This window comes from Musca domestica, unplaced genomic scaffold (assembly GCF_030504385.1).
Source record: "Musca domestica strain aabys unplaced genomic scaffold, Musca_domestica.polishedcontigs.V.1.1 167, whole genome shotgun sequence".
Lineage (NCBI taxonomy): Eukaryota > Metazoa > Arthropoda > Insecta > Diptera > Muscidae > Musca > Musca domestica.
The window spans coordinates 1193573-1206318 of NW_026712229.1; the positions used below are offsets into that span (position 1 = coordinate 1193573).

General features: G+C 34.5%; 1 protein-coding gene across 3 annotated transcripts in view; it reads right to left on the bottom strand.

Annotated features, from left to right (window-relative positions):
- Positions 1-8980, bottom strand: part of LOC131801544 (two pore potassium channel protein sup-9-like) — a 33379-nt gene extending 24399 nt beyond the window's left edge. The window contains exon 1 of one of the 3 annotated variants that reach the window (XM_059120317.1): positions 8587-8980. The gene's annotated coding sequence lies outside the window, so the exon portion shown is untranslated. The remainder of the gene's footprint in view (positions 1-8586) is intronic. The other 2 variants (XM_059120315.1, XM_059120316.1) reach the window with 2 other exon arrangements.
- Between the last annotated feature and the right edge of the window lie 3766 nt (positions 8981-12746).

The window sequence follows — 12746 nt, forward strand, 5'->3', positions numbered from 1 at the left end:
AGAAATAAAATATGTTGATAGATGTTAAAATATAATGGATTTAAAAATTTTTGCACGTCTTTATTTCTGAAAATTGAATTGTTAATATTCGGAAATAGGATAGTTGAGATAAACTACTTATTAAAATTGGATACAATGATGAAGCGTAAACTTCAAAATTTTCTTTGTGGGTAAAAGAAGTTTGTGCTAAAAGACAAGTCGTGTATATGATGTCGTAACGAATGTCATGTATGTAACAATTTAAATAACAATATATTTTAGAGCATTATCGTGTGCTTTTACACATTTTAGTTTGAAAACAAGTAAGCACAGGCTACAGTCGTGCGGGCCGACCATGTGATACCCTACAACACTACAATATGTTAGAAGCCCCCTTATGTCCAAATCCATTTTGGAAGATTTCGCTTTTGAAATTATGTCACGGAGCACTGCACAAATATTACTAGCAGGGACATTTAACCAATATTTACGAACTTCGTCGTGCTGTTAGTTGTAGTGGTCCATTTTACAGCTAAATATAATCCAATGACCATATATAATGCTAGACTTCTTCCTTGTTGAATTTTGTGCGAGATTTCATGTCCATTAGTTTCTATTTGTGACCTTTATAACGGCTGCAAAATCAGGAACATTTTAGTTGTTGGTCCATTTTAACCCCTAAATATATTGCGGACATCTTTGAAAACAATAGGCCTGGCCCTTCTGAGCCTAACCCTACCCTTTTCGTGAGGATCGGACGATAATTGCAATCTGTATATAATATCCCAAACCTGTGTTGTAAGGTGGAAAAATATTACAAAATATATACCCTAATATTATACGTCAAAATGAAAAAATCGCATGCGATAAAAAATATGAAAAAATAAAAAAAATGTCACAAAATACTACAAAATCTATATTAACATCATTTTTGACTTATTTTTATGCGATTTTTTTAGATTTCATACTTTTATGTCAAGAGAGCGTTCTGAATTGGCAAAATTTGTCAAAATCGGTGCAGCCATTCTTGAGATATAAGCATTCCATCTAACATTCCTTTCCTTTGTATATACACATTGTAAATATATATTTCGCTATATATATCCGATATATTTACTATCGTAACGGTCAGAATTGATCTGTTCGTCTATTAGTGATTTCTCCGGCATTAAAAATATTCGCGGTTTAATGGAAATTTGACTTTAATTTAACACAAATGTATAGTCTTTTTCACCCACTAAATATTACCCGATGACCATCAAAATTGGAAGGCTTCTGCCCAGCCCGAAGCTCTGGCCCCATGCTAATTTCCGCGTCCATTGGTCCATAATTGCAACCTGTAGAGCAACTGTAAAATCAAGAAATTTTTCAGTTTTTGGTCCATTCCGACCCCTAGATATTATGCGATTATCTCCAAAAGAAATAGGGTTCTTTTCTGACCTTAACCCCACCTCCAATCTAAATTTCGTGAAGATCGGGCCATAAGTGCGACGTGTAGAGTGATTACAAATTAACATGGACAGACGGACGGACGGACATACATAGCTAGATCGACTCAGCTCGGCGAGTTAGGAAGATCAATATATACTTTCCTATGTGGAAAACCAATATTTCGAGGTGTTACATAATTTTTGGCCCAATCAAACTTATAATACCCCCCCAACACATAGTGTTGTAGGGTATAACAAATAAAGAAGAAGTAACTTCGGCAGGGACGAACTTTTGAATACCCACCACCATTTCAACCGAATTTGGAAATTGTCAAAAAATAAAATAAATAAAATCCGTTAGAAATTATGTTAAAATCTTAAAAATGACCGTTATATTGGGTTCTATACGAAGACGTGGACCTGCATAGGCAACTTTTGTCATAGGCCATTACAATATTCAAATACGAAACTTAAAAAAATCCAGTGAATAATGTCGCTAAAATAATCAATTACAGAATACAGTGTGAGATGAAAAAACTGCAACCAAATTCAGACTTCTGTCATTTCTAAGCCACTCCCCGACGTCAAGGAAGTAAACGGAAGAAAACATCAACATAAGCATAAATGGTTCGAAAAGTAAAGAAGCGACATGATCGAAACCCGCGTCGCAGTGGCCGAAAAATAGCTCGTGAGCTGAACATATCGCAATATTCCATTCGGCAAATATTGAAAAATGAGCTCGGGGTAATGCCATTGAAATTCCAAAAAGTGCAAGAACTTACACCGCAACGGAAAGAAAATAGACTCACAAGAGCTAAAAGGGCTAAGTACATAAGAAGCTTGAAGATATGGCTAGGCATATTAATGTCAAATTATAATGGAAAACTACGGATTTTAGTGCGGCTCTGAAATCCCTTTGTGAAATGTCGCAAAATATGGCTAGCCATGACTTCAAGCTTCTTATGTACTTAGCCCTAAAGAGTTGCTTCGCTTGACCGAAAGTGGTAAACTACCGAATTTGGTTTTCTCCGATGAGAAAACATTCGTTGTCCAGCAATTTGTAAACAAACAAAATGATCGTGTTTATTTGCCAAAGAGGTCAGCTGAAAATGTGCACCTTCGGTTGACCACCAGAACTCAAGCGCCGGCCATGGTGATGGTGTGGGCCGCCATAACAGCCGATGGTGCCTCTCCGCTCGTATTAATCGACCATGGCATCAGAATAAATGCCGATTATTATCGCGAAAATATTCTGCAGGGTGTATTAGGTGATCAATTCGAACAAATCTAAATTATTTAATTATTCTAAAATTTGATCCTAATTCCGTCATTTTTTGCTTTCATTTAATAAACTTTTTTAAAAAAAATGTAAAAATTATTGCGTTTGGCTTTGTTGCATTTTTTATCTCACCCTGTATTTTTTAAACTTTGTAGAAAATCGGAATATACTGTCAAAACACTGAATTATTGCCAATTGTCCGAATACTTTGCGTATGTCTTTTAATAAAAATCTTATCACTTCCTTAAAAATATTTCGAACACACACAAAAGGAATAATTCAATTTATGAATCGCGTGTATCAATAATTGAATTTCCCAATCTCTGAGGAATGAGTATGATTTTATGTGTGTGTGAGTTTTTTTTTTTTTTTGTTTTGTTGTTGTTTTGTTTATATCTTCTTTCACGGAGTAAATTATTGTTCAAAGTTTGAAATTTAATTTGTATGTGGCACAGTATAGCATCTGCATCAGAGGGCTGCAATGAGTATGATTGAGTGGGCTTGATCACACACAGTGGAAATACAATCAAACTCAATCAGTCGGTCAGATGCAACATGTTCATTCGAGTTACTCAAGCCAAACGAAAAAGTTGTGATCAAACATGTATTGATCGAAGTTTTGTGATCGCAATCAAACAGCTCACATGAGTTATTTGTTTACGAACTTATGTTGAATTGTTCATAACGGGTCGATCATCTATGAGGAGTCTTGTCGGTTTGATTCATCCCAGTTAAGTGAGTGATTTGATTTGATTAAAACACAAATGTTCGAAACTGAGCGAAATCATGATTGTAATTTTACAAAAGATTTCATAACTAAAAGCTGTCCCCATAAAAAAAATGGTGCAAATTATATTTAATAAACAGACAATGTTTTCATTTTATTTGGGTTTTTGGTATGTTAGACTTCAGTGACTTATTTGAAAAAAAAAAAAAACAAAATTAAATTTTTTAATAAAGAAAGACATCATTGCGATTTAGAAAACTAAAAATGTTTAATTTTTTTTTTTTTTATTTTACAATATTGGTCAAGATTTTTCACAAACTTCGACCTTTTCGTTTACCTACACCTGTGTAGTTTCTACTTGCTACAATTTCGGTCGCACTATCACAATATTATTCAATTTCAAATATTAAAAAAGTCAAAATAAACTGTAGCAACTTGATTAAATGGTTGAATAAACAATGACGCTGAACGAACTCGATTCAAAGAAGACAATCACGGTTGTGATTGCTCATTTACATTCATGTGTTCGATCAACTCATGTTGCTGAACACATCAAACCGTCTCGAACGCTCATGTTTGATTGTGAGTGAAGTGATTCAAACTGAGCGTTCGATTCGATCCGAAGCGAAAACGGTCATTTCATTCAGATCAAGCTAAACGACTGCATCAACAAAAATCAGGTAAGAAACCGAGTATGCTTGAATTTTTGTATACTCGTTGCAGCCCTCTGATCTGCATAAATTTTACAACAACGGCTCCTGTCCTTTTGTACATCAGCGGCAAACAACAGCATGACAGAAAACAGAATGTGAGCAAATATTTTGAAAATCACAACAGCAACAATAACACAAAAAGCAAGCCAAGATGTTGGGCGATGTGTTTTAATATTTTGTACGCAGCGATATGACTGAATAATTGATGCCAATGCCACTCTCCGCCAAGTCCAAGCAACCGAACATCTGACACACAAAAAAATACATTTGCTCAGTCATCAGACCTTTAAGGATATGTATATCTATGTGTGTACATATGTAAATACATATGTTTGAGGTACATAGTACAGTGAATCGGTCGAGTGTAACCAATAAACATGGTGGGTAAGTTAATGTTCAAATGGACTACAAATCCAGTCATTAAAAAAAGAAAACAAGTTAAAAAGCAGTAAGTTCGGCCGGGCCGAACTTTTAATACCCTCCACCATTTGCAACGAATTTGGAAATTTTCAAAAAATAAAATCCTTAAAAAATTCTGTTAAAATTTTAAAAATACCGAATATAGCCGTTATATTGGGGTCTATACGACGTGGACATACATATGCATTGTTTGTCATAAGCCATTGCCATATTCAAATTCGAAACTGGACCCGCACCGACAATACCAAATTTTAAACAATTCCGGCTAATAATGTCGCTAAAATCATCAAAATACCGAACATAGCGAGGTGCCGTTATATGGGGCTATACGAAGACGTAGACCTGCACAGACAAATTTCAGTCTTAGGGTGTAGTATTTGGAACTTTAAATACCAAATTTGAAACAATTCCAGTGAATAATGTCGCTGAAATCATCAAAATACCGAATATAGGGAGGTACCGTTATATTGGGGCTATACGAAGACGTGGACCTGCAAAGACAATTTTCTGGCTTAGGGTGTAGTATCCATTTGGAACTTCAAATACCAGATTTGAAACAATTCCCGTGAATAATGTCGCTAAAATCATCAAAATACCGAATATCGGGAGGTACCGTTATATGGGGGCTATACGAAGACATAGACTTGCACAGACAATTTTCTATCTTAGGGTGTAGTATCCATTTGGAACTTCAAATACCAAATTTGAAACAATTCCAGTGAATGACGTCGCTAAAATCATCAAAATACCGAATATAGGGGGGTTACCGTTATATGGGAGCTATATGAAAACGTGGACCTACATGGTCCATTTACGAACTTAACCTGCCTATTGGAAAAATAAACATGTGTGCCAAATTTTAGCCATCTATCTCAATTCATTCGAAAAATAGCGTGATAACAACAGACAGACGGACAGACAGACAGACGGACATCGCTAAATCGACTTAGAATTTTACGCTGATCAAGAATATATATACTTTGTTGGGTCTGACATGAGTATTTCGAGGAGTTACAAACGGAATGACAAAGTTAATATACCCTCCATAGTATGGTGGAGGGTATAAAAAAAAAACAAGATATGAGTATGAAAGAATTATGTTGGTAAAATTTCAACAGTCCAATGATTTGCGGATGACCCCTTCATGAGATTCCTATATCCTTTGTGTGAAATTGCAAATAATCAACTTAAAGTATATCTACAAAAGGGCGCTGTTTGTTTTTAATAAATCTTCTACACACTCTTGTCGACTATACGCTAGTGAGTTAAAAAACTAGTAGACTCGTTTATAGCGCATTTATACTATTGAAGATTACCCACTTGGTTTAATATATCCAGTGGGTAAACCTTGTATGTTTAGATACTCCCATAGGGGGATATAAATGCCGCTCAGCTGATGTTTGTTTATATTCAGGGTGAGATGAAAAAACTGCAACCAACTTCAGGCTGCTGTCATTTCTAAGCCACTTGTCCGACAGCTGTTAAAATTATTCAAGTGACAGCTTATTATATTGTTTACATGCGTACAAAAGCATTTTGGTGAGAATTTTCCAGAAAAAAAAGTTATTCGTGATGGAATTCAAGCGTGATAGTATGACTTTTTATTTTTGGCTGGAAAACCACACCACCACCACAATTTGAATAAATCTTTTGTGCCTCGTACAATCGCTCGTTACTGGTAGCGTTCAGCGTGACCTAAACATATCGCAATATTCCATTCGGCAAATATTGAAAAATGAGCTCCGGGTAAAGCCATTGAAATTCCAAAAAGTGTAAAAACTTACAACACAACAGAAAGAAAAAAAGAGCTTAAAAGTTGCTTCGAAAGTGGTGAACTGCCGAATGCCGAATTTGGTTTTCTCCGAAGAGAAAACATTCGTGGTCCAGCAGTTTGTAAACAAACAAAATGATCGTGTTTACTTGCCAAAGAGGTCAGCTGAAAATGTGCACCTTCGCTTGGCCACCAGAACTCAAGCGCCGGCCATGGTGATAGTGTGGGCCGCCATAACAGCCGATGGTCGCTCTCCGCTCGTATTAATCGACGTGGCATCAGAATAAATGCCAAATATTATTGCGAAAATATTCTGGAGGGTGTAATAAAGCCCTAGGCACGCAAACATTTTGCCCGCAGGCCTTGGACATTCCAACAGGACCCAGCACCATCGCACACAGCACGCGCCACCCAAGAATGGTTACAAAATGAGGTTCATCGCTTCATTTTCAACGCACAATGGCCACCAAAATCTCCTGATACCAATCCGTTAGACTATTGTGCCTGGAGTATTTTGGAAAGCAGGTTGGCACTAAAAAATACCAAAGTGTCAATCACCTCAAGCCCGCGCTACGCCTGGTATGAGCCAAAATACCGCAGAGCAACATTCGGGCAGCATGTGACGGTTTCATTGGCCGTTTGAAGGTCATAATTCGTGCCAAAGGTGACCAATTCGAACAAATCTAAATTTATTCTAAAATTTGATGCTATTTCCGACATTTTTTGCTTTCATTGAATACAATTAAAAAAAAATGTAAAAATTATGACGTTTGACTTTGTTGCAGTTTTTTATCTCACCCTGTATTTGTATTGTGCTTTCAATTTCATAAGGATGTTGTTCTTTCCTCGATCTCGTACCAAATTCCTTGTATATTGAGAAGAGGGACATAAAAGCGTTAAAATTAAGCAGTTTAGGAATATTTGTTCTGCATTTTAAATTCAATAATTCACATTCCAAATGTATACATTTTTGAAATAATTTATTAACAACTGTTTGTTTTATTAACATTTGTAAAATTTGTATGTGATTGTCGTTAGATTTCTTCTACAACAACACTTGCTCTTACCTATATTATTCTACAATGCCAACGGAACAAAAAATAACAAAAGAAAACTTATAAAGTTTATTGTCTACGAATATTTATTCGGCTGAGTGTATTCTGATCCGAACTTTCATCTGTTTTCCGCATTATTTGTAAATAAAAATCCATAACCATGGCTAACATTCTATATTTAGTTTCTTTTCGTGTTTGAGTAACCTTCAAGATTGGAACTCGTCCAAGAGACGTTGTGCCATTTTGAAAGGTACCCATGTGTTTTAAACAAAAAAGAGAATTAAATTGGAAAAGCCCTGTCCCAGAAGAAATGAAGTCACTCAAGAGCACGCATACATGCACAATGTGTGAACGTTAAAAACGAACAATTCCACCAAAATAATTAATATTCCTACAATGAAACGCACAAAAGTAGGCAACAACTTAAATTTTAATTGGTACAAAACTTTGTGGAAACCGTTCTCCAACTCATTAAGCGGAGGGCAAGAGTCGAAGAGTACAGAAAGGAATTCAAGGAAGAAAAGAAATTATTATTTTATATTTATCATTGTGACACTAATTCGAATGACATTGTTTTGCGAAAATAGAAAAGAAAAAAGAAGAAGACCGAACCAAGTAATAATGATGATGACACTGACAGTGGCCAAGAACCCTGTTCCTTACAAAAAGAGGAGACGGAAAGAGGAAAGCCACCACGTTCATGTACAGGCACACACTCACACACATATAGCCGACATGCATGCATGTGTGTATGTGCTTACTCCAGTTGACAAAATGCCTACAATTGCCCCACAATTCTGCCATGAGTACTACTTCTACTACTACGGCTACCGCTAATAACAAGTATTCCGACAAGCAATTTACTAAAACTGTGTCTGTTTAGTTGTCTGTCTGGTTTTGGCTCATTTCACACTAAACATACACACAGTTATGCACAAGCTGAGAAATGGAACTCAGACGCTTTTACAGGAAATATGTATGAAGAAAATGTCCATCCAACACACATCCATCCACAGCGAATAGCGAGCAACAGCAAAAATCATCGTTTAGTTGGGCACACGCAAGCACACTGACATATGTGTGTATGCATTTATATTTGTATGTGTGTGTAGTAGTCATTATGTAAAGACCACAAAGGATATAATTTTTTCACTTGCTTTGGTATTGGCTTCTCTTTGCAACATTCATTTTTTTCTTTTACATTTTATGCACCTTTTTCATTTCACATTCACTATTTTGAAATTTGAAATCCCGGATATTTTAATTCCTCCACGTATCCTTATATCTTTTACATCACATTTTATTAAGAGGATAGATTATATTTTAAGTTTTTTTCATCATTTTTCTTGAGGATTTGTTGCGAATTTCTTTTACGTTTGTTGCACGCGCTTTCCAATTTTAACAAAGCTTGATGACGACGACGGCAACGAGGATACTAACTGACAAAGTGCAAAGGAAAAAGAGAATACGAACGTGGAAAAACTAATACACACATATGTCCTGTGAGAGGGAGAGTGTTGCCAATTACTTTTAATTCGGGCAGTGAGTGTGACTTGGGAAATGTCCGTGTGTGTTAGAAAAGCTCGTTATTTTAAGGGGGGTTTAAATTAATTGAGCAATCAGATAGAAAAGCGTTCCATTGACACAGAAATCGTTTCGTTGTCAAACAAATGACAAAATTTAAAATTTAAAAACTGGATTTTAATGCCAGTTATTTTGTTGTTCTATATTAAAACCAAAATTTTAAATCTGTTCGTTTCACACTGACATACATGATGTTGCAGTGACACGATATCATGGTAAAAGAATATAGGTAGAGGCATCAACGCTTGGGAACATTGATGTGTCAACAATCTTAAAATATTTTTTTTAAATATAAGTAGATTTTTATATGTTTTCTTATACGACGTCAATCGGAAGTTATTGTAATATATTTTTCAATTCCAAAATCGGTTTGACAGTTAATGTCCCAGCAGCTGTGCCTATGTTACTACCTGTATTTTTCAATTTTATTACATATTAAACTAATGCCATGTTTACGTTAGAACTTTTTGTAGGGTTAACCTACTTTGAGAGGATTTATTTGAAGTATAAGTAATGGATATGACAATTTTAATCCAAATCCAGCCGGTTAACCCATTTATATATAAACGTACTGTAAACCACATATTATTGTAATAGGTGTGTCCGGTTACTTTTCCTGCAGGAATTGTCCAGCAACATCTTTCTGAGAGAGTAAGGTAGTTTTATTCTCTTTTGCAAGGAAAATGCGAAAAGTAAACAGACGATATTCCTACAAAAGCTTGCAACTAATCAGCTGATTTGTTAAAATAAACCTATTTGTTCCCCATTAAAAGAATTAATAGAAAGGAAGCACCACCAATTTTACAAGTTTTATAAATAAAAACGGAAATTAGCACTAGAACAAAAATATGAGCAATAAAAGAAAGATATATTTGATGTGTTGCCCAGAATCCTTTAAACGTGTTCCTAGAGGTGTTTGTCTAAAAATATTGGAAATAGTCTTTTATGTTCTAATTACATATTAATATTTGTGTTTTTCACATTTTGTAAAGTTGTTCTCCAAAAACAATTAGTCTTGCTAATTCCAAAACATGTCGATGAATGAGAAGAAGAAGAGTTGCAAGAGATTGCAAGAAAAAATTTGTCCAGCAAGAATTTGCAAACTCTCACTGAAAGAACTCTCAAAATTTCTCTCTCCAACTGCTCTCTTTTGCAGAACTTTCGGGTTAATGCTAGGAACACAATTGGAGCGAACGACGAATTTTTTCGCGGCGTATGTTCGTCGTCAAAAATAAAACACATATGTGTATATGGAAGTGCACACAATCACGGCACCGGCGAAAATTTCGTCGGTCGCCGCGAACTCAATTAGCTTTATTTCTATTTCATACGCCGGCGACCGGCGAACAAAACAGTACAAGGTGGCCATACTTGTACGAATTTTATGTGTTTTAGTAAATAAAGTTACTTTTTACTTTAAAATTTGTTATGGTCACTCTACTATCTGTTACTCGTATAAAAAAAACATAATTAATTTGTTTATTTATTTGTGTACTTGCGCCTGAGTGAAGATGGATATCAGTGAATTTATAATAGAGAAGATGGACATAAGTGAAATTATAATAGAGAACGTAAAGAATTATGTGTTCTTGTATAATTCATTGTAGTCAACAAATGAGCAAAAAGTAAACAACTTCATCAGCTGTTTTATAATTTCGTCGGTATTGTGTTCCATACGACGAATTTTCGCGGCTTATTTTGTCGCCGCGTAGGGCGAAATTCGTCGTTCGCTCCAATTGTGTTCCTAGCATAACAGACGACTTCCAGTAACAATTTGTAACAATTGTTACAAATTTTAGGGTAACCAGACACACCTAATATAAGATGTTGTTTTGTAAAAAAATTTAACCAAACTATTTTTTTAAGAAAAAAAGGGCTAAATTATTAACATTAACAAAAAATGGATAAATAAAACGTAAAGATTAAAAATAAATAAATTAAGAGCGGATGATGAGCTATTTTCTTCATTTAGCTGTCAAATCCAGCTTAAAAATTGTTCTTGCTCATGCCTGTATCAATTTGAGATGCTGGAATAATAAGTATTTGTTGTAGACGGTATCTTTGAGGATGGAAATAGTTTATGTTTTTACTATTAATTTTTTTTTTTTTTTTTGTAATGAAAATCTAAATATAAATAAACTGCATTTAAATATATACTGTTCAGATTTGCGCCAAAGTTGTTTTAATGAATCAGCTGTTATCTTACAAATCAAATAACTGTACCCCCGATATTCGATATTTGGCTGATTTGTGTAATATTTTCACCGGAATTGTATCAATTTTGGTATTAGCAATGAATACCACCTCCACTGACAGAAAATTGCTTATATAGGTCCATGTCTTCGTATAACCTCCATATAAGGCTACCTTTTATTCGGTATTTTAATAATTTTAGCTACACTTTTTACAGGAATTATTTCAAATTTGGAGTTCACAATGGGTACTACCATGGTAAAGTAAAAAGGTAAGGTAGAGCTACCGGCTTATTACAATTTTTTCTAAGTGTGTCCGACTTCTGCAAATTTTGTGTATGTATTTGTTGTTTTGAAAAATAAAAACGAAATATTTTCAAAATCAATGATTGCAAGAAACTTAAATTACCGGGATTACATTAATGATATTAACCAGATTTGATCATATATTTAAGGGAACATCCAGGCATTTCATTCACCTTTCGCGCTATTTGACTCATTTTAAGAACGAACAAAAAAATCAAATAAATGTAAACAACTTTTTTCCTGTAGTTCTGAAAGGGGCATAGCATCAGGGCTGTATACGAAGCTGTCCTAACTCCTTATGTACCATGGTACCACTACTTCCTATTACAGAATACTATCTGAGCAGATCCATGTCTTTTTAAGCCGACAAATAACGGCACCTCCCATTTTCCGGTATTTGGATGATTTGAGCTACATTTTCAACAGAATTATCTCAAACCCATATAACCGTAACACCTGATAATAGCGATTTTTAAGAAGTTAGCGGCTCTTTTCAACGGAATTTTTACAATTTGCAAATTTTTTCCAAATGGTAGAGTATATTAAAAGTTCGACCCATTCGAGCTTATTTACATGTTTAAATTAAAATTTTATAAGGGTCTGCCCAGAATTTGAATATTTAAAAAAAGTGCAATATTTTTCTCCAAGGAAAAATTCCGACAAAATTTATGAAGGATATTCAAAAAAAGTATATTGAATTCAAGAAAATGTTTGGGAACCTTATTATTGAAAATCTCTTAATATCAATTCCTATATAAAACGAATATCTGAAGCCTAAAGTGCACAATTATCCTGTTCGGATTAATTCCAGTAAATCAGAGCGAGGAAAGGGAGAGTAATTTCAACAGTTGAGTTACTTAAAATATTGCTGAAAAATTTAGTTTGAAAAAACTCAGTAAATAATTTAATTATTTTACAGATAATAAACATTGTATTATAACATAAAAAAACTAAGTGTACAATACAGAAATTGCAATTTGATTCGAATAACGCATAATTTTAAAAAAATGTTGTTTAGTTTGCTCAGTACAGGCTACTGAGCAATTTTTGCTGGACATATATACTGACATACATCTTTTCACAATGTACATACTTATTTTCACAACGACCATAAAATATTTGATTTTTAATCTGCTTGAAAGAACTTGCAAACTATCAGCAATGTAATAGTTAATTTTTATCTCTTAAGGCGCTCTCGTGTACTGGACTCTTGAACAAATTATTGGGCTATATTACACACCAATCATAATCAATTTATGAATTGAATAAAATTCTAAAAATCTCACCAAA